Below are 24,119 nucleotides of genomic sequence, written 5' to 3'. Positions count from 1 at the left end.
GCTCACTCTGTCTGTGCTACTATGCTCGCCTCCCAGTAAGGGTCAAGCTCGACAATTTTCACTATTGCCTGCAAGGGCTTTTCTCATCACTGTCACCCACTCTAACCCCTGACCATACATGCCCACTGTGCTGCCTACTCACTTGCACAGGACACTTCACTGCCCCAAACCATTGATAACAGCTGCGCCACCCACTTTCATCTTCTGTATTCAGAGAAGATAGAGGCCATTCAGCCCATCAAGTCTGGACCAATCCTCGAAAGAGTATCTCATCCCCACACCATATTCCCCATGAACACACATTTAGCATGGGTAATCCACCTAACCCGCACATCTTTGGACTGTGGGAGAAAACCCAGGGAGACATACAAACTCCGCACTAGTTGCCTAAAGGTGAAAATGAACCCGAGTCCCTGGCACTGTAAGGCAGCAGTGCTAATCACATGCCCTGCCTGTCTCATATTTTAAGAAGAAAACAGCACACAATTGGGCAGAAACATTCAAGACAAGTGGTGGACTGCCTATCAATCAGCTCCTCAACCCTATCTGAGGCGAGTATCCTGACTGTGGGCAGTCCAAGCAGGGCCTAGATTGGTATGGGAGGCTGTCCTTAACTTGCTGCATTGGCACATACCCTGAGCTAAGGCTATGCCCTTTGATTGGACAGAGGCCTGCCAACAACGATGAAAGATTCCTGGCTATGTGTCTGTGTTAAACAACATGGCAAGATAGCGTTAATATGATTCTGATGTCTCTGACTGAGGGGTTAAAGTGCAGAAAGGCAATGCAATGTAAGGCAGGGATGCTGTGAGCTTCCAGGCAGGATCAGAATGAGTGAGCACTATGAGTAGAGATCAGAGATACAGGGACTACAAGAAAGTGAGAACTGCTGATGCTGGAGAGTCAGAGTTGAAAAGTGATCAGTGTTGGAAAAGCACAGCAGGTCAGGCAGCATCCAAGGACCAGGAGAGTTGATGTTTTGGGAATAAGCCCTTCATCAGGAATGAGGCCTGGTCCAGTCCATGAGCTGGGTATGTGTCCCTGAGCGCACAGTATCCTTGCTGCAGCATTACAGTGAGAGTTACCGGTGCAGCCCAAGGTGCACCATTAAAATGCAGAAGTGTCCTGTTGGTGGATCAGAGGTGTGCAGTCAGGGCTCTTATAGTTGGCACATGTTAGATGCCCATGTCCATGAACATGCAATGCTTGTGGTCAGTGCCCAGGGAGTGTGCCCTGAGATGCTGTTGATGGTTTCCAACATAGAGGTGGTTTGGAGCAAGAAGTGAGTTAAATCTGCCAAGTACTCACTCTGATTCCAATACTGGGGCTTTCCCAGCATATGGTATATTGGGTGAGTTTAATAAGAATCAGAACCTGAAATATTAATAAAGTGAGTTGGGCAAACAACAAGGAACTGAATGAGCATTATCCCCAACATGGCAACTCCCTGCTGCCTGACAAGGTTCTCACTTTGCATATTTGTGAGGTGTAGAAGAAATGATTTTGACTTGGACCTTGCTGGAATTCACCCCTGGTTCTGCTATATGTTTTGTCATAGCCCACGACTTTCAGACCACTATATGATTCTTCCCAATGCTTGTGAGTAGACATACGTTAACGTTTTCATCACGGACCTTTCATTAAGTCTGGTCATTCTGATAAGAGATCCTCACCTGAAACACTCCAACTGCCTATTCTTCCAGCAGATTCTGCTTGATTGCTGAGTGTTTCCCACAATTCCTGTACGCATTTCCATGACCTATGAAATGTTTTGTTTTATTTATTTAGCTAACTCTATTTGTATTAGTGCTTTGAGAAAACACTTCCCTCCACTTAGTCACAGTTTAAATAAAATGGTTTTTGCACAAAATTAGCTGCTACTAAGCTTAAAGGTCTCATGTAGGAAAAATCTTGGATATCTAGGTATCAACTTTAGATATGATTACATTTGCAATGAAGTGCTTGCTAAATTATAACAAATTTTCACACATTTCTACTTAATGTCCTATTGTAAATGATGTAAATGGGTAGTGAATTTCCTCTCGGATTTTACATCCACCATGGCAACAGATGATGCAAACCTGGACCTGGTATTTTTCAGCTTAAAGTGGCTTTTTAATAAATAATCATATCCAATTTATAAAATGGCATTACCACTTTGTCAAAATAGCTCAAAGTGTTTCTTGGAAAATGGAAACTGAAAAGTTGGGATTTAGTCTTGTATCCACTGGACTAGAATATAAAGATGCAGAAGTTACGCTGCAGTTATATCAAACCCTGGTTAGACTCCATTTAGAGTACTATGAGGAGATCAGGGCATTGCACTTTAAAAATGATATATTGGCCTTGGGAGGAGGGTTACAAAAATGATACCTGCACTTCAGGCATTATGAACAGAGATTATACAAATTAGTCCTGTTTTCTCTAGAATTTAAATGTTTAAGAGGGATCTGCTTGAAAGCTTCAAGATATTAACAGGAAAAGACAGGGCAGATAAACTATTTCCACTGGTTGGGGATTCTAGAACTAGGGGGCATGGTCTGAGAATCAGGGCCAGACCGTTCAGGAAAGAAATTGAAAAGCACTTTTACACACAAAGAGTGGTAGAGATTTGGAAGTGTCTTCCATAAATGGCAGTGGATGCTGGATCAGTTGTTAATTTTAAATCTGAGACAGATAACGTTTTTGTTAAGTAATTGTGTTAAGGGATATGGGCCAAAAGCAGTTATCTGGAGTTAGGCTACTGATCACCCATGAACTTATTGAATGGTGGAACAGGCACGAAGGGCTGAATGGCCTACTCTAGTTCTTATATGTTCTTGCGTGTATTCTTACCAATGTGCTGTGCTTTCCTGCACACATTTACACAGCTCCTGGAATCCCATCAACCTTGGCATAGCAAGGAACTGTACTCCAAGTTACTGAAGTTTATTGAGGGTAAAAGGTTATAAACCAGACTTACAGCTCTTCATACTGAGGCCTAAAGGTCATAAACCAGACATTCGATGCTTCGTCTTACCTTCCATTAGTCTGGCATATACTGTTTAACAATGGAACAGCAACAGAGATTGATTTACAGCAACATCTTGAGTTCATTTTATTCTTATCATTGAAGTTTTTAAAAAAGCAATAAAAAGGACGCAATTCTGTCTGCACATGCCTAGAATGAAGTTGAAGTTGAAAGAACCAATGTTTTGGCACTTAAGGAAGTCAAAGAAGCCATAGAGAAAGACTGCTGGATGCCCAGAGCTGACAAAACAACAGCAGAAATTATAAATAATTGTTGGGATACAATGATAAAATGGCAATATATTGGACCTCATATTTACCTTTTAAAAAATACCTTTTGCCTGCAAAAAAGGCAAAGATTCAATTTTGTGAGGTTATTACATACTTCGTAGATGCCTGAAATGCATATGACCAGCCACTTCAAATAGCATTAGGTGTCTTACTCATATTGGTATGGGTATACAGGATTGATGGAACAGAGGGCTGGGAATCAAGAGACCCAGACAATACTCTCGAGGAAACAAAAACAGAAATTGCTGGAAAAGCTCAGCAGGTCTGGCAGTGTCTGTGGAGAAAAATCAAAGTTAATGTTTTGGGTGGAATGACCTTCCTCAGAACTTGACCTGAAAGGATAACTCTGCTTTCTCTCCACAGATGCTGCCAGGCCTGCTGAGTTTTTCCAGCAATTCCTGTTTTTGTTTTTGATTTCCAACATTTGCAGTTCTTTCAGTTTTTAATAATCTAGAACTGATAGTTTAAATGTCACCACAGTAGTTGGGGAATTTAAATTAAGTTATAAGCAAAAATTGTAAAGCAGTTGCAAAACTTCACTTCACTAATTTCCTTTCAGACAGAAAACTGCCATGCTTACCTATTGATGCCTACTTATAATTCCACAAGCCCAGCAATGTGGTTGATTCTTAACACCCATCTGAAGAGATCCAGCAAGTCAGTGGATTGTTACGACCACTTCACATCAGTATTTAGGTATGGGCAATAAACACTATTGACGCTCATATCCTGTGAAGGAATACAAAAATGGAATTTAAAAAAATTAAGGACTCCTCTCTAAATTAGATCAAAAATAAAGCAGAGAAAGTTCTGAGTATCCTTTTTAAACTTTTACAGCGGTCTAACAATTGATTCTTAAAGGAAGGTGGTGAAGATGAGGTATTCTAAAATCATCGAGGAGAAAGTGAGGGCTACAGATGCTGGAGATCAGAGCTGAAAATGTGTTGCTGGAAAAGCGCAGCAGGTCAGGCAGCATCCAAGGAACAGGAGAATTAACGTTTCGGGCAATAGCCCTTCTTCCTGTAGAAGGGCTTATGCCCGAAACGTCGATTCTCCTGTTCCTTGGATGCTGCCTGACCTGCTGCGCTTTTCCAGCAACACATTTTCAGCTCTATTCTAAAATCATGTCATGCTAGAAACCACTTTGTTCTTTGTTCCTGTGTTGGTATTTTGAAAGACACATCAGTTAGCTTTCTGCACAGTGCTGCAATTCTTGCTTTTAAGTACCTACCAATTTCATTTTGAAAGTAATGATTTTTTCAGACAGTACTTTTATACTAACGTTTTTTTCCACTAACTTTGCACGGGAAGTAATCTGACTCTCCAAAGTCTGTCCATATCTATAAGGCATACGTCAGGAATGTGATGAATAGTTCCTACTTGTCTGGATAGGTGAAGCTCAAACAGCATTCAAGAAACTGGACACCATTCATAAGAATCCACTTTCTCCAACAGCGCTCAGTAACAGCAGTATGTGCCATCTACAAAATGCACATCAGTAATTCACCATGGTTGCTGAGACAGCACCTTGCAAAACCATTAAGATTTCTATATAGAAGGACAGAGACTGCACAAACATTGAAACACCACCACCTGCAAGTTTCTCTCCAAGCTGCTCAGCATCCTGACCTAGAAAGATATCACCGTTCCTTCATGTTGTTGGGTCAGAATCCTTGAGTTCCCTCTCTAACAACCTTGTGGGCCCACCTACAGCATACAGATGCAGCAATTCAAGAAGGCAACTCACCACCCAATGTTTCAAGAGCAACTAGGGAGAGCAATAAGTGTTGATCCAGCCAGGGATACTCATGTCCCACAAGTGAATTTTAAAAATCCTTAGAGGATGTCAGTAAGGTCTGTGATTCATATATATATTTAACATAATTTTTTTTGGAATTTTGAATTGTGAACTAGTGACATACGGGTGTTCTGGGTATCTGAAAGCAGTTTAAAGGTTAATTGTAGCTATTTCTGTACCCATTGCAATTTTTTTTAGAACAGTCTGAGAGAAATAGTTCAGGGAGGCTAATGGGAATTTGTTTAGGTTGGAACACTTTTGTGAGTGAACAGAGATTCTTTATTTTTTTCAGTATAGAAAGGTGAGAGATTGATATTTTTCTTCTTTTGTTGAGGGAAAATATCCTTAACTTGATAAAAGAAGCTTTTTAGTTTCTATTGGGCAGTTGGCAGTATTGGTGGAAGCCTTCTTGTATTCACTCACAGGATGAGGACATCGCTGGCATTTATTACCTGCCCCTAATTGTCCAGAGAGCCAACTATATGGCTGTGGGTCTAGAGTCACATGTAGGCCAGAGCAGGTAGGGATGGCAGTTTCCTTCCCTAAGGGAAATTAGTGAACCAGATGGGTTTTCCTGACAATCGACAATGGTTTCATGGCCATCATTAGACTCTTTATTCCAGACTCTTTTCTTATTGAATTCAAGTTCGACTATCTCCCATGGTTGTGTTAGGAGCTCAGATCCCCCGGACACTAGCTGAATTTCTGGATTAATAGTCTAGTGAAAATGCCACGAGGTCATTGCCTCTCCATTTGGTTCACGAATGTTCTTTAGGGAAATGTCGTGATTGGAACCATGGCCAGGTGGATCTCCTTGATTATGAGATTCTTGACTGGAGTTGTTAAGCTGGGCCAGTCAGGGAGTCCTGGCTGACAGATATAAACTGGGGATTTTTCTTTTCCTCCTGGTGGTAGAAATTGAATAAAGATTTGTACACCTTGGGTCTTTCATGGTGTCTCACACCTGCACACACACAATATGGGTGCTGGGGAAAATCTAAGCACTATCGCAGTTAGGTGATAGTTAGGGAAAAGAAAAGAAGAAATAAACTGGGGATTTTTCTTTTCCTCCTGGTGGTAGAAATTGAAGGTCTCCTCAGTGTAAGGACTGGTTTTGAGCTGGAGGGTCACAGCCCATGTACAATGCACATGTAAATAAGGGGTGATTTGGTGATGGGATACTCGCTTATTTCAGGAAGGAAATTGCTGTCTTTATCTGGTCCGGCCTACATGTGACTCCAGACCCACAGCAAAGTGGTTGACTCTTAACTGCCCTCTGGGCAATTATAGATGGGCAATAAATGTTGGCCCCGTCAGTGATGCCATTATCCCATGAATGAATCAAACAGCCTGAAAATGGGATGTCATAGCAGGAATTATTTAAAATACAGCTCGAACTGAAAAGATTTTAATTAGAAGGAAAACAGAGAATGATGGAAATTGAGGAGAGAGAGAAATCAAGGGTCAAAGAATTAAGAAATCCTGAAAAGGAAAGCAAAATGGAATTAAAAATACTTAAACTCCAAAAATATAGGAAATTTAAAGAACATGAATTGGTAATGGAAAACCTCAGAGCAAGTAGGTAAGGAGGTGGTAATAATCTGAAGGATTATTCTGGATCTAATAATGAATTTAGTTCACTAAGAATCTACATATTGAATAAAATTACTGAGCTGAAGTCAAAAGGTATTTTACCTTATTTGAGAAGGGAGCCAGAAATAAGAACAGCGAACCTTAATATTAGTAGCTGTTTGGCCTTGTGCAGCTATGACTGTGTACATTAGTTTGTCCGAAGAACAATCAATAAATTACCAAAGTGCCAAAGAGGCAATATATAACACTATGAGCTTGTCTGAAGTTTATCAATTAAAATTTAGGACTGTAAGAGAGAAATCTCATCAGACATTTGTCAAAGTTGTCAGGGAGAAAGAAATTCTGCATCATCAGTGGTTTAGATCTCTTCAGAAAAGAATTTGAGAATACAAGGGAAATTATAATTATCAAAGAATTCAGAAGCAGCATTCTTCCTATTTTAAAAAGCCATTTATATGAGCATCAAGTATTCAAGATCAAAGGAGCAGTTATTCAGGCAGATACCTAAGATATCTCACACAGACAATTACAGGTTGGAAGATGGTCCTATGGAAATCCACAAGGAAACTGGAACAAGATAGTATCAGTGGATAGAAGACATACCAGTTTTGGAAAACAGAAAGAAGGATGCTAAAGTGGAAAAGGAGGAAGATTACGGTGCGTGAACTTGCACCATGGGTTGGTACCCGACTTTGATGTTTTGGCCATCTTGGAGACATGGATAGAGCTGGGACAGGAATATTTGTTGCAGGTTCCGGGATTTAGATGTTCCAGTCAGAACAGGGAAGGTGGTAAAAGGGGGGGGGAGTTGTGGTATTGTTAGTCAAGGACAGTAGTACAGTGGCAGAAAGGATGTTTGAGGACTTGTCTACTAAGGTAGTATGGGCTGAGGTTAGAAATAGAAAGGGAAAGGTTACCCTGTTGGCACTTTTTATAGGCTTCTGAATACTTCCAGAGATATAGGGGAAAGGATAGCAAAGTTAATTCTGGACATGACCAAGAGTAACAGGATATTGTTATGGAAACTTTAACTTTTCAAATATTGACTGGAAATACTACAGTTCGAGTACTTTAGGTGGGTCAGTTTTTGTCCAATGTGTGCCAGAGTGTTTCCTGACACAGTATGTAGACAGGCCAACAAGGGGCGAGGCCACATTGGATTTGGTACTGGATAATGAACCTGGCCAGGTGTTAGATTTGGAGGTAGGTGAGCACTTTGGTGATAGTGACCAACAATTTGGTTATGTTTATTTTAGCAATGGAAAGAGATAGGTATAAACCGCAGGGCAAGAGTTATAGCTGGGTGAAATGCAATTACAATGCGATTAGGCAAGATTAAGGATGCATAGGAGGCAGAAGGAAACTGCAGGGGATAGACACAATTGAAATGTGGAGCTTATTCAAGGAACAGCTACTATGTGTCCTTGATAAGTATGTACCTGTCAGGTAGGGAGGAAGTGGTTGAATGAGGGAGCTGTGTTTTACTAAAGAAGTTGAATCTCTTGTCAAGAGGCAGAAGAAGGCTTATGTTAGGATGAGTTGTGAAGGCTCAGTTAGGGCACTTGAGAGTTATCCAGGAAAGACCTAAAGAGAGAGCTAAGAAGAGTCAGGAGGGGACATGATAAGTCATTGGCAAATAGCATTAAGGAAAACCCTAATGCTTTCTATAGATTTATCAGGAATAAAAGAATGACTAGAGAAAGATTAGGGCCAATCAAGGATAGTAGTGGGAAGTTTGCATGGAGTCCAAGGAAATAGGGGAAGCGCTAAATGAATATTTTTCATCAGTATTCACACTGGAAAAAGACAATCTTATCGAGGAGATTATTGAGTTACAGACTATTAGGTTCACAAGGAGAAGGCATTAGCAATTCTGGAAAGTATGAAAATAGGTAAGTCCTCTGGGCCAGATGGGATTTTTCCTAGGATTCTCTGGGAAGCCAGGGAGGAGATTGCAGAGCCTTTGGTCTTCATGTTGTCATTGTCTACAGGAATAGTGCCAGAGGACTGGAGGAGAGCAAATGTTGTCCTCTTGTTCAAGAAGGAGAGTAGAGACAACTCTGGTAATTATAGACCAGAGAGCCTTATTTCAGTCATTGATAAAGTGTTGGAAAAGGTTATAAGAGATAGGATTCATAATCACCTAGAGAGGAATAGGTTGACTAGGGACAGTCAGCACGGTTTTGTGAAGGGTAGGTTGTGTCTCACAAACCTTATTGAGTTCTTTGAGAAGGTGAACAAACAGATGGATGAAAGTAAAGTGGTTGATGTGGTGTATATGGATTTCGGTAAGGTGTTTGATAAGGTTCCCCATGGTAGGCTGTTGCACAAAATATGGAGGCATGGGATTGAGGGTGGTTTAGCAGTTTGGATCATAAATTGGCTAGCTGAAAGAAGACAGAGAGTGGTGGTTGATGGGAAATGTTTATCCTGGAGTTTAGTTACTAGTGATGTACCACAGGATCTGTTTTGGGGCCACTGCTGTTTGTCATTTTTATAAATGACCTAAATGAGGGCGTAGAAGGATGGGTTAGTAAATTTGCAGATGACACTAAGGCCGGTAGAGTTGTAGATAGTGCTGTAACAGGTTACAGAGGGACAGGTTACAGAAGGACATAGATAAGCTGCAGAGCTGGGCTGAGAGGTGGCAAATGGAGTTTAATGCGGGAAAGTGTGAGGTGATTCACTTTAGAAGGAGTAACAGAAATAAAGAATACTGGGCTAATGGTAAGATTCTTGGTAGTGTAGAGGAACAGAGAGATCGTAGTGTCCATGTACATAGATCTCTGAAAGTTGCCACCCAGGTTGATAGGGTTGTTAAGAAGGCATACAATGTGTTAGCTTTTATTGGTAGAGAGATTGAGTTTAGGAGCCACAAGCTCATGCTGCAGGTGTACAAAACTCTGGTGCGGCCACACTTGAAGTATTGTGTACAGTTCTGGTCATTACATTATAGGAAGGAAGTGGAAACTTTGGCAAGGATTCAGAGGAGATCTACTAGGATGTTGCCTGATATGGAGGGAAGGTCTTATGACAAAACGCTGAGGGACTTGAGGCTGCTTTTGATAGAGAGAAGAAGGTTGAGAGGTGACTTAATTGAGATATATAAGATAATCAGAAGGTTAGATAGGGTGGACAGTGAGAGCCTTTTTCCTCAGATGGTGATGGCTAGCACAAGGGGATATAGCTTTAAATTGAGGGGTGATAGATCTGGGACAGATATTAGAGGTAATTTCTTTACTCAGAGAGTAGAGGGGAGTGGAATGCACTGCCTGCAACAGGAGTAGACTCACCAACTTTACAGGTATTTAAATGGTGATTGGATAAACATATGGGTGAAAATGGAATAGTGTAGGATAGGTAGGTTTGAGATTGGTTCCACAGGTTGGCGCAACATCGAGGGCCAAAGGGCATGTATAGAGCTGTAAGGTTCCATGTTCTATGTTATCACCAACAACTGATATATAGGAAGTAATGTGCCTGCATTGTAATAAGACTGGACATACAGCAGCCAATTGTTAGAAGTTAAACGTGAGAATGATTGCAACAAGAGGAATGTCTAAGGAACCTTCTGAAAAAGAGGCATCAGGAAAGGAAGTGGGCATTCAATCTGTAGTGGGAGTACACACAGAACATGTTTCCTTGCAAGACAATAAGAAGGGACAATCATGAAAAATCATTTTTTTGAAGTGACTGAGAGAATCAGACTACTGGAGGCTCTGAGCATTTTATCTCAAAAGGGGAGATATTTCTTTATGCTTCAAACCAAAGGGTTAAACCAATAAAGACATTTAGAGACACTGGAGCAAGTCAGTCACTGATGCTGGCTGATGCTACTTATTTTAAAGAGTGATTAATGAAGGTGAAAGTATTAATTGGAGATTGCAAACTAGTCTCATTTCACAGAGTTGGATTAAAGAGGGACTTGGAAAATTGAGACGTTGTAGTAGGAATAGTGAAATGAATTCTGATGGAAGGAATTGGCTTTATTTTGGCAATTTACCTGGCAAGGTTAGCAGAACAGCCAGTGGAGAAAAAGGGAACTAACGAGTTAGAAGAAGTATATCTGGATTATTTTCGAACTGTATTGTGACTAGATCTCAGCCCACACAATGAAATGGGGAGAAAGCCAGAGTATGAAGCAGGGAGATGATTTGACAATTCTGTTATTGAATGCAATTGTTGAAAATTTAAATAAAAAGGATATAAGCAACAGAATGCTGCTGATTAACTTAGCCCATCTTCAATAGAAATGCAACAGATTTTGAATTGCAAGCGTTATAGCAAAAAGCCTACACTGAGATTGAATCAGAAACAATAGCTGAGTGTTATTACTTGAATACAAGATATTAATGAGGAAATAGAGACCACCTCAAATACTAGCTGATGAAGAAAGGGCAGTAATTCATTAGGTATCACAACAAAATTTAATGAGTTGTCACACAATTCTCATGACAGGTCACTAAGGCTTCAGGAAGACAAAGGTAAAATAGTAAAATTTTATGCAAAAGATAAGGCTGAAGCATTCACAGCAATCTTCAATCAGATGTTCCAAATGAATGATCCACCTCAGCATCCTCCAGTTATTCCCAACATACCAGTTTTCAGCCAATTCAACTCACTCCATGCGATATCAATAAATGGTTCGAGACACTGGATAACTACAAAGACTCAGGGCCCTGACAACATTCTGGCAGTAGAATCATAGAATCCCTACAGTGTGGAAACAGGCCATCAAGTCCACACCGACCCTCCAAAGAGTAACCTACTCAGACCGATTCCCCTATCCTATATAGAATCATAGAATCCCTACAGTGAATTTCACTGATGACTTGTGCTCCAGAACTTGCTCTGCTCCCCTAGACAAGTTGTTTCAGAACATTACAACACTAGCATCTACCTGTGGAAAATTGACCACGTATGTCCTGCACACAAAAAACAGGACAAATCCAACCTGGCCAATTACTGGCCCATCAATCTACTCTCAATCATCAGTAAAGTGATGATTGGTGTCATCAACAGTGCTATCAAACAGCAGCTACTCAGCTATAACCTGCTCAATAACACCCAGTTTGGGTTTGGCCAGGGCCACTCAGATCCCGACCTCATTACAGCCTTGGTTCAAACATGGACAAAAGAGCTGAATTCTAGAGGTGAGGTGAGAGTTACAGCCCTTGACATCAAGGCTGCATTCGACCGAGTACGGCATCAAAGAACCCGAGCGAAACTGGAATCGATGGGGATCGGCAATAAACTCTCCAATGGTTGATGTTATATCTGGCACATAGGAATATGGTTGTGGTTGTTGGAGGTCAGTCAACTCAGCTCCAGGACATCTCTTCAGGAATTCCTCAGAGTAGTGTCCCAGGCCCAACCATCTTCATCTACTTCATCAATGGTCTTCGCTCCATCATAAGGTCAGAAGTGGGGATAATTGCACAGTGTTCAGTGCCATTCGCGGCTCTTCAGAAGCAGTCTATATTCAAATGCAGCAAGATCTGAAAAATATCCAGGTTTGGGTTGACAAGTGGCAAGTGGCATATGTGCCTCACAAATGCCAAACTATGACCATCACTAACAAGAGACCAACTAACCACCACACCTTGACATTCAATGGTGTTATTATCATTGAATTCCCCACTATGAACATCCTGGGAGTTATCATTGAGCAGAAACTTATCTGGACTCACCATATAAATGCAATGGCTACAAAGGCAGGCCAGAGGCTAGGAATACTGCGGTGAGTAATTCACTTCCTGACTCTCAAAACCATGTCCACCATCTACAAGGCACAAGTCAGGAGCGTGATGGAATACTCCCCACTTGAGAGGATGAGTGCAGCCCCAACAACACTCAAGCTCAACATCATCCAGGACAAAGCAGCCTGCTTGATTGGCACTGTATCCACAAGCATTCACTCACTCCACCATCAATGTTCAGTGCAGCAGTGTGTACCAACTACAGGATGCAATGCAGAAACTCACCAAAGACCCTCAGACAGCACCTTCCAAAGCCATGACCACCTCCATGTAGAAGGACAAAGATATCAGAAACAGGGGAACACCATCCCTTCAAGTTCCCCTCCAAGCCACTCACCATCCCGACTTGGAAATATCTCACCATTCTTTCACTGTCGCTGAGTTAAAATCCTGGAATTCCCACCTTAATGGCATCGTAGGTCAACCCACAGCACACAGACAGCAGCAGTTCAAGAAGTCAGCTCACCGCTGTCTCCTCAAGGGCAAACAGGGACAGATAATAAATACTGGGCCAACCAGCAAAGTTCACATCCTGGTAAAAAATGAATAAATAAAAACAAAACAGTGACAACTGCAAAGGACCCCAGAAAACTTCAAATTCAAGCACCATGAACACTGAAAATCAAATCTGAAATTATGATGCCAGAATTGGCAGAATCCGAAAAGACATGAATGGATGAACACCAAAACTGCTTCACAGTCAAGAAGGAGCCAGAGAGAATGAGAACATCAACTTACAAAGACATGGTACTCTGTGAAGAAACTTTTGATGCAGTAATCATAGACTTCAAGGAGTCGGGGAACTGGTGAAGTAAAGGGGGCCACAAAATTGATTCAGTTGAACATTCGGCAGCGCTAAAAAATCCGGTTCCCCAGAAAGACAACTTTAAATAAAAAATTGTGCACTCCCAATCAAAGGTCATGCCCTGGTGACCAAGGGGTAGAAAAGTGAAAAACAAGTAGCGAAAAATATTTCATAGTCCAAGAACAGGTTGGAAGAGATTGCTCAAATAAACAAATGTCAAGCAGTTTGTAGCAGGCACTCTCCAGGGAAAGGTAGGGATCACAGTGGGAGTCAGTGTCAGGCTGAGGAAGCTCGAGAAAGTTTCTAATTGTGGAAAGATGATTTGAAACCAAGTAAACTGACTAGAAAAGCTATGAGTTCTAAATTTAAATTGAGGGCAGGAAGTACTTTCTTTTTGTGGATGGTTTTGCCAGTACATGATGAGAAATTGTTGTTCTGGTCTCCTATTGGGCACACAACTTAGAGAAATTTCACCAAAGTAACATGAGTATCCCAAAATGTACAAGACTGTGGACCAGGAATGCTGAGATCCATACAAGGGTAATTTCTTGATATCTGCCTTATCTCGACTCAGTTCACGTCCAGACCAGTAGAATGTCTGAGGTGTATTTATTTAAGGTTACTGGCAGGTCCTACCTGATTCTCAATTATTATTTTTCTGAATGGATTATGATCAAATGTTTATTCTGTATGACCATTGAGGCTCTACTTTGGAACACAAGAAGAGTCATATCAGACAGATTCTGCCAAACCTGCAAAGTTTCTCCAACACTTTCTGTTTTTATTTTAAGGCTTATAATTTTAATAAGAGATATTGTGCATCTAATGTTCTACCCAAGTTAATGGAAGAAAGAAAGTTCTGGATAAGAAATCACAGGGCTATGGGCAAAGGTCTGCACCTATACAAAACACTGGTGTGGTCACACTTGGAATATTGCGTACAGTTCTGGTCCCCATATTTCGGGAAGGAGGTGGAAGCATTGGAAAAAGTGCAGAGGAGATTTACCAGGATGTTGCCTGGTCTGGAGGGAAGGTCTTATGAGCAAAGGTTGAGAGACTTGAACCTGTTCTCATTGGCAAGAAGAAGGCTAAGAGGGGATTTGATAGAGACATACAAGATGATCAGAGGATTAGATAGGGTAGACAGTGAAAGTCTTTTTCCTAGGATGATGACATCAGTGTGTATGAGGGGGCATAACTACAAATTGAGGGGTGATAGATTGAAGACAGATGTCAGAGGCAGGTTCTTTACGCAGAGAATGGTAAGGGCGTGGAATGCCCTATCTGCTAATGTAGTTAACTCAGCCACATTAGGGAGATTTAAACAATCCTAAGCACATGGATGATGCTGGGATAGTGTAGGGGGATGAGCTGAGAATAGTTCACAAGTCGGTGCAACATTGAGGGCCGAAGGGCTTGTTCTGTGCTGTATTGTTCTATGTTCTATGGGACTTGCTAAATTATGCTTGCAGTGAGCTGGCCAAGTGGCCTCCCTCCATTCCACAACTACTCTGTGTTTTGAAGTAGACCTAAATGAAGCACTTATTAAACTGAGCACTGTGTTATGACACAGGCTAAACACCTCTGCTAATTTAAACCAATCACACAGAAAAGATTCACCCTGTGCTGTAATCTGTTCAAGTTCAAGAGGGCAAGAACTATCCCAAAAGTCACTATTTAAAGTAAAAATTAATGATTTTTCAAAAGTCTAACAGAGAATAATTAACTAACAACTATTTACAAGTCCTTTATCTTAAATCTATCTTTTACCTCCCACTCTATAATACCAGTCCAATAAAACTCCCGATAATGATTTATAAAAAATATCATGTTTCAAAACCAGCCAGCTTTGCCGAGTTTCCTCTGTAGAGTTTCCTCTGTAGAGTTTCCTCTGTCGATTCTATCTCTAGGTCACTTTCAATGTTCTTTTTCTGGGCAAACTCCTTCTCCAGACAGGTACCTCTCAGAGAGCTCTCACTAACAGCCAACATCTGTTGGTTTTTTGGCAATTCTCTTTGCCACTCTGGCTAACTGTTCAAAATGTCTGGCATTCATACCCTAAAATATTGGATCTTTTCATTGGTTTTAATATTGTCAAAATACTAAATTCAAACTTGATTGAAAAAGTTTGGATCTTTGGAAATAATTTAAACTGATTGGCCGAATTTGATTTTGTTTTTGTATCCAGGCAACACAGCTCTTAGCCAGTTGTTTCAACCAAATATTACATTGTTACCTTGTTCCGGACTCTCTGTACTTCTCTAAATCTTTACTGGCTTTTCAACTCTCTTAAAGGTACAGTGCCCCTACATCTTCATAAAATGTCCCCCCTTAAGAAAAAAATGAACCATTATAATGAAAAGATAGCTTCAATTTTTTTTCTCCAATCCTTAATGACAATATCATGACATACATATGACTTTAATCTAAGTTCATATTAACTTCTTCCCAACTATATATAACATTGAATAGATGTGTGTTATCTATACTTTATTAGTTAAATCCGCGTTAACACATCTGCAATTACATTCTTATGACCCGCAAGATGTATAATATGTAAATTAAAAGTCTATAACATAAGACTTCAGTGAAATAGTCTCATGTTCTTGTCTTCAAAGCATTCTAAGAACGTAAGTGGATTGTGATCCGTGTACACAACTGTCTCTAACACATTGTTCATGACATACACATTAAAATGTTGTAAGGCCAGTACCAAACTCAATAGTTCTTTTTCAATCATGGAGTACTTCCTCTGGGGGATGTTGAGTTTCTTTGAAAAGTAATCAACTGGCAGTTCAATCTCATCCTCATCTTCCTGTAGGTGTACAGCTCCAATTTCAATGTCACTAGCACTGAAGACAACTTTAAAGGTTTTGAAAAGTTTGGTTCAGCTAAACCTGGTGCGGTGGTTAATATTGCTTTCAAACAGAATATAGAACAATACAGTGCAGAACAGGCCATTCGGCCCTTGATGTTGCACCGACCTGCGAACTAATCTAATCCCACCCCCCTACACTATCTCATCATCATCCGTATGCTTATCCAAGGATTGTTTAAATGCCCCTAATGTGGCAGAGTTAGCTACATTGGCAGGTAGGGCATTCCACACCCTTACCACTCTTCTCAGTAAAGAACCTGCCTCTGACATCTGTCTTAACTCTTTCACCCCTCAATTTGCAGTTATGCCCCCTCATACAAGCAGATGTCATCATCCTAGGAAAAAGACTCTCACTGTCCACCTTATCTAATCCTCTGATCATCTTGTATGTCTCTATCAAATCCCCTCTTAGCCTTCTTCTCTCCAATGAGAACATACTCAAGTCCCTCAGCCTTTCCTCATAAGACCTTCCTCCAGACCAGGCAGCATCCTGGTAAACTCCTCTGCACCTTTTCCAATGCTTCCACAAACTTCCTGTAATGGGGTGACCAGAACTATACACAATATTCCAAGTGTGGCCGCACTAGCGTTTTGTATAGTTGCTGCATGACATCACGGCTCCGGAACTCAATCCCTCTACCAATAAAACCTAACACACCGTGTGTCTTCTTAACAGCACTATCAGCACGGTTGGCAACTTTCAGGGATCTATGTACATGGGCACCAAGATCTCTCTGCACATCTACACTACCAAGAATCTTTCCATTGACCCAGTACTCTGCCTTCCTGTTATTCTTCCCAAAGTGAATCACCTCACATTTAGCTGCATTGAACTCCATTTGCCACCTTTGAGCCCAATTCTGCAGTTTATCCAAGTCCTCCTGCAACCTGCAACATTTTTCCACACTGTCCACCACTCCACCAACTTTAGTGTCATCTGCAAACTTACTAACCCATCCATCTATGCTTGTGTCCAAGTTGCTTATAAAAATGACAAATGGCAATGGTCCCAAAACATATCCACTCGTAACCTCTATAATAGGCTGAATATTTACTCGCTGCCTTCTTACGGAAAGCCAGTTTCTAATTCAAACTGCTAAATCACCTTCAATCCCATGCCTCTGCACTTTCTCCAACAGTCTACCATACAGAACCGTATCAAAGGCTTTACTGAAGTCCATGTACACCACGTCAACTGCCTTACCCTCATCCACACGCTTGGTCACCTTCTCAAAAACCTCAATGAGGTTTGTGAGATATGACCTGCCCTTGACAAATCCATGTTGACTATTTCCAATCAAATTGTTGCTTGCTAGATGATTATAAATCCTATCTCTCACAATCCTTTCCAAAACTTTTCCTACAACAGACGTAAGGCTCACTGGTCTATAATTACCTGGGTCATCTCTACTTCCCTTCTTGAACAAGGGCACAAAATTTGCAATCCTCCAGTCCTCTGGTACTAAACCTGTAGACAATGACGACCCAAAGATCAAGGCCAAAAGCTCGCTATCTCCTCCCTAGCTTCCCAGAAAATTCTCAGAAAAATCCCATCCGGCCCAGGGGACATATCTACTGTCACACCTTCTAGAATTGATAACACCTCCTCCTTACTAACCTCAATCCTTTCAAGTCTAATAGCCCGTATCTCAGTCTTCTCTACAATATTCTCCTTTTCCTGAGTGAAAATAAATGAGAAATATTTGTTTAGCACCTCCCCAATCTCCACAGGGTCCCCATACAACTTCCTACTTCTGTCTTTGACTGGCCCTATTCCTATGCTAGTCATCCTTTTATTCCTTACATATCTATAGAAAACTTTAGGGTTCTCCTTTATTATACCTGCTAAAGACTGCTCATGTCCCCTCCTTGCTCTTCTTAACTCTCTTTTAATCCTTCCTCGCTACTTTGTAACTCTCCATTGTCTCATCTGAACCATCTCGCCTCAACGTCACATAAGCCTCCCTCTTCCGCTTAACAAGAGATACAATTTCTTTAGTAAACCATGGTTCCCTTACCTTTTCACTTCCTCCCTGCCTGACAGGGACATACCTATCAAAGACACGCAATATCTGATCCTTAGACCAATTCTAAATTTTGATTGTCCCTATCCCCTGCATTTTGCTCCCCCATTCTATGTCTCCTAAGTCTTACCCAATTGCATTATAATTGCCCTTCCCCCATCTATAACTCTTGCTCTGTGGCATGTATCTATTCCTTTCCATCGCTAAACTAAGCAAAACCGAATTATTGTCACATTCTCCAAAGTGTTCACCTGTCACTAAATCAAACAGCAGGCCTGGTCCATTACTAAGCACCAGATCCAGTGTGGCTTCCCGTCTTGTCAGCCCTTCGACATGCTGTGTCAGGAAACCCTCCTATACACATTGGACAAAAACTGATCAATCTGACGTACTAGAGCTATAGCATTTTCAGTGAATGTTGGGGAAGATAAAGTCCCCGATAATGACCACCCTGTTTCTTTCACTCCTGCTCCAATTCGATTTTCCAATCCTCTCCTCCACATCCCTGGAACTTTGCAGAGGCCTATAAAATATTCCCAGAAGTGTGACCTCTCCTCTCCTGTTTCTAACCTCAGCCCATACCACCTCAGTAGATGAGTCCTTGTCAAAAGTTCTTTCAGCCACTGTTATACCATCCTTGACTAACAAAGCCACACCTCCCCCTCTTTTACCACCTTCCCTGATCTTAATGAAAGATCTAAACCCTGGAACCTGCAACATCCATTCCTGACCACGTCTCTGAAATGGCCACAACATCGAAGTCCCAGGTACCTATCCATGCTGCAAGCTCACCTACCTTATTCTGGATATTCTTGGCATTGAAGTAGACACACTTCAAACCAGCTTGCTGTTTGCCAGCACACTCCTGTGACTGAATGATCGAATTGTTCTGTCCACCAAAAGTTTGTGTTATTCTTCAGCAAACCGGTTAACGGTGCCACTGCACTGCTGAAGTTTGGAACAAACCTCCGATAGAACCCATTTAGTCCTAAGAATCGAAGCACCTCATTTTTCAAGGTTGGTTATGAAACTTCCTTGATGGCCTTTGTCTTTGCCTTCCATGGGGTCAACCTTCCATGACTGATGTTATATCCCAAGAAAGATTTACAAGGATGTTGCCAGGGTTGGAGGATCTGAGCTACAAGGAGAGGCTGAATAGGCTGGGGCTGTTTTCCCTGGAGCATCGGAGGCTGAGGGGTGACCTTATAGAGGCTTACAAAATTATGAGGAGCATATATAGGATAAATAGACAAAGTCTTTTCCCTGGGGTCAGGGAGTCCAGAACTAGAGGGCATAGGTTGAGGGTGAGAGGGGAAAGATATAAAAGAGACCTAAGGGGCAACCCTTTCACGCAGAGGGTGTCGCATATATGGAATGAGCTGCCAGAGGAAGTGGTGGAGGCTGGTACAATTGCAACATTTAAGAGGCATTTGGATGGGTATATGAATAGGAAGGGTTTGGAGGGATATGGGCCGGGTGCTGGCAGATGGGACTAGATTGGGTTGGGATATCTGGTCGGCATAGACGGGTTGGACTGAAGGGTCTGTTTTCATGCTGTACATCTCTATGACTCTATGACTGTAACGTCAACTTTCCTTTCGCAAATTCAATTTTGTTCAAGTTTATTGCGAGTTTTGTTTCTCATAGTTGTTCAAAGAGCTCTGCCAACTGTACCATGTGATCTTTCCAGGACTTACTAAAAATCACTACATGTCCAAATAGACTGCAAAGTTTGTTCACCCAACCGCACCTCTGTTCATGAGTCTTTGGAATGTGACGGGTGCGTTCTTCATTCCAAAGGGCATCACTTTAATTGATATAGACCATTTGGGGTTACAAACGCAGAAATTTCATTCGCAGTCTCTGATAAAGCAACCTGCCAATAACCATGCATTAAATCCAAATTGGTGATGTAACTGGTTTGTTCAACTTTCTCGATACGGTCCTCCAATCAAGGAATTGGATATGAGTCCAATTTTGTAAAGGCGTTGACCTTACGATAATCCACTCAAAATGGTTGCGTCCCGTCCGGTTTGGGAAATAAGATGGTCAGCAAACTCCACGTGATCTGGCTCGGTTCAATGATGTCCTCGTCGAGCATGGCCTCCACCTCCATCTGGACCTGTCTGGTTTTGAGAGGATTAAGCCACTAGGGATGTTGTTTTATCAGAGCAATATTCCCTACGTCTACTTCATGTACAATTCCATTAGTCCTCCCCATTTGATTATTAAGTAGGTCCTTATACAGCTGAAACAAATCTTTCAATTGTGTGAGGCAGATAGTTTACTAGCCTATCCCACTCCTCAAGGACTTCTTCATTTTTTAATCTATTTTGAGGCACATCAAAATCCACATCATCTGGATTTGATTCCTCACTCTGCGGAGCAGTAACTAACACCTGTTTCTCCAGTTCCTTCGCTATAGTATAATACAGTTTCAAAATGTTCACAAGACAAACCAAATACATTTTTTTTCTATCTGGCATCTTTACTAGATAGTTCACCTGACTCAACTTTTTCTCAATTTGATAGGGACAACTAAACCTAGCTTTGAAGGGATCTCCTATCATTGGTAACGGTACTAACACATCATCTCTTCGGGAAAACATCTAAGTCTCAGAGTTTTTATCTGCCACCTGCTTCATTCTATACTGTGCTCTCTTTAGGTGCTGTTTAGCTAACTCACCTACTCAATTTAATCTCTCCCTCACCTCCAATACATAATCTAAGTATGAGATCTCTGACTTTGGTCCTGTCAATTTCTCTTTAATTAATTTCAAAGGGCCTCTCACTTCATGCCCGAATATTAACTCAAAGGAAGTGAACTGAATAGATTTGCTTGGGGCATCTCTAATGGCAAACAATGGGATACCTTTATCCGAATCATTTGGGTAATCCTGTCAGTATGCTCTCAACATGGTCTTCAAGGTCTGATGCCACCTTTCTGAAGTTCCCTAGGATTCAGGGTGATACACACTAGATTTAAAATGCTGTAAACCTAAGCTATCCATAACCTCCTTAAACAGTAAAATCTGACCCTTGGTCTGACTGAATCTCTCTGGGTAGCCTGTACCGTGTGAAGAAAGCTACGAACTCCTTTACTATCTTTTTTGCCTTGATACTCCGGAAATCTGGTAGACACATCCATTCTGGTTAACAAGTACTGATTCCCACTTTTAGTTTTCAGGAGAAAACCTACACTCAATTATAACCCGTGTGAAAGGTTCTTCAAATACGGGAATTGGCAACAAAGGGGCTGGTTTTATTACCGCCTGAGGCTTACCTACCATTTGGCATGTATGACATGTATGGCAAAAGTTAACCACATCCTTGTGCATTCCAGGCCAATTAAAATGTACCTTAGCCTAAGTACTTCATGCACCTAGGTGACCTCCAATAGGTAGTTCATGTGCTACCCGTAGCACAGCCTGTCTATATGCTACCGGCATTTCTCCTCTGCACTAACCTGCCGTGGTCTCCATTTTCATCTTAGGATTCTATCTTTCAGATAATAACCCTCAGGAATATTCTCTGCCTCCTTTTCTGTGTATGCATTTACGTACATATCTTTTATCATTTATTTTGCGGTTGCAAGCCTTTCAGGACTAAACACTTCTGTCTGACTCTCTGCCTGTTCAGGTTTTTCCTGCACCACTGCGTCAAACAGAGTGTCTGCTAATTGAACCTTAATTCCTTCATCTTTCTCGTTATTTTTCACTTCGTGCTGTGACTTATAATAGTAGGATCTGGTTACTACATAGTCTGGGAAAATACCAGGATATTTCTGTTTAACTCCTCAGTTTCTTGGTCTTCCTGGGCTTCTCCACAACAAGTGGTGTCACTCCCACCTTGGATCCTGCCAAATCATTCCCAAGAACAAACTGAATTCCTGGAACTGTCAATCACTCCCACTGTAACCTCCCCGGTCTTCAGTTGGCGCTCCAACCTGATCTTACGTAGGGAACGCTAAATTTCTGTCATCCATCCCACAAATTACCACACTCACGAGTAATAGATCAGAAAGAGAATCTCGGGTGACTGACTGTGTGGAGTTTGCACACTCTCCCTGTGTCTCCTTCACTACCTTCACTAATGCCACTGGCTTAGCTTCTTTTACCACATCTTTTCCCACAGTACCTTTCATTAATGACCAGCACTGGGAATTTATATGTCCTGCTTTCTGGCAGTGAAAACACCTTTTCCCAGTGCCCTTCTGAAACTACCGGCACTGTAATTTTCTGTGTCCCACTCCATTACAGTGAAAACACCTGAGGCCTTTCAACTCGTATCCACCCTCTTGCACTTCTTCAACCTGTGGTAAATTCTTCCCAGGGTTCTCTACTCTTTGTTTTGTAGTGTCACATCTCCCCTTCTCCCAACTTCTATCCCTCACAGATGAAGTTCTGGCCGGAAGCTTGTCTTCTGCACCAACATGTATTCATCTGCTAATTAGAACATAGAACATAGAACATAGAAGAATACAGCGCAGTACAGGCCCTTTGGCCCTCGATGTTGCGCCGATCCAAGCCCACCTAACCTATACTAACCCACTATCCTCCATATACCTACCCATGCCCGCTTAAATGCCCATAAAGAGGGAGAGTCCACCACTGCTACTGGCAGGGCATTCCATGAACTTACGACTCGCTGAGTGAAGAACCTACCCCTAACTTCAGTCCTATATCTACCCCCCCTTAATTTAAAGCTATGCCCCCTTGTAATACCCGACTCAATACGCGGGAAAAGGTTCACACTGTCAACCCTATCTAACCCCCTAATCATCTTGTACACCTCAATCAAGTCACCCCTAAACCTTCTTTTCTCTAATGAAAACAGCCCCAAGTGTCTCAGTCTTTCCTCATACGATCTTCCTTCCATACCAGGCAACATCCTGGTAAACCTCCTCTGCACCCGTTCCAGTGCCTCCACATCCTTCCTATAGTATGGCGACCAAAACTGCACACAATATTCCAGATGCGGCCGCACCAGAGTCTTATACAACTGCATCATGACCTCAGGACTCCGGAACTCAATTCCTCTACCAATAAAAGCCAGTACGCCATATGCCTTCCTCACCGCACTATTTACCTGGGTGGCAACTTTCAGAGATCTGTGTACATGGACACCAAGATCCCTCTGCTCATCCACACTACCAAGTATCCGACCATTAGCCCAGTACCCCATCTTTTTGTTATTCTTCCCAAAGTGAATTACCTCACACTTAGCTACATTAAATTCCATTTGCCACCTTTCTGCCCAGCTCTGCAGCTTCTCTATATCCTGCTGTAACCTGCCACATCCTTCCTCACTGTCAACAACTCCTCCGACTTTCGTATCATCCGCAAACTTGCTCACCCAACCTTCTAACCCCTCTTCCAGGTCATTTATAAAAATGACAAACAGCAATGGTCCCAAAACAGATCCTTGCGGAACACCGCTAGTGACGGCACTCCATGAAGAAACTTTGCCATCAACTACTACCCTCTGTCTTCTTCCATCCAGCCAATTCCTAATCCAAACCTCCAACTCATCCTCAATGCCATATCTCCATATTTTCTGCAGTAGCCTACCATGGGGAACCTTATCAAACGCCTTACTAAAATCCATATATACCACATCTACCGCTTTCCCCTCATCAACCTCCTTCGTCACCTTTTCAAAGAATTCAATAAGGTTTGTGAGGCATGACCTGCCCTTCACAAAACCATGCTGACTATCCTTGATCACATTATTCCTATCCAGATGTGCATAAATCCTATCCCTTACAATTCTCTCTAAGACTTTGCCCACAACAGAAGTGAGACTCACCGGCCTATAGTTACTAGGGTTATCCCTACTCCCCTTTTTGAACAAGGGAACCACATTTGCTATCCTCCAGTCTTCTGGCACTACTCCTGTAGACAAAGAGGACATAAAAATCAAGGCCAATGGCTCTGCAATCTCCTCCCTTGCTTCCCAGAGA

The sequence above is a fragment of the Chiloscyllium plagiosum genome, unplaced genomic scaffold (genome assembly GCF_037043375.1).
Source record: "Chiloscyllium plagiosum isolate Xiang-an unplaced genomic scaffold, Cpla_swu_hap1 HiC_scaffold_15, whole genome shotgun sequence".
NCBI classification, from domain to species: domain Eukaryota; kingdom Metazoa; phylum Chordata; class Chondrichthyes; order Orectolobiformes; family Hemiscylliidae; genus Chiloscyllium; species Chiloscyllium plagiosum.
The sequence above is the reverse complement of the archived record's forward strand: the minus strand, read 5'-3'. Positions refer to the sequence as shown.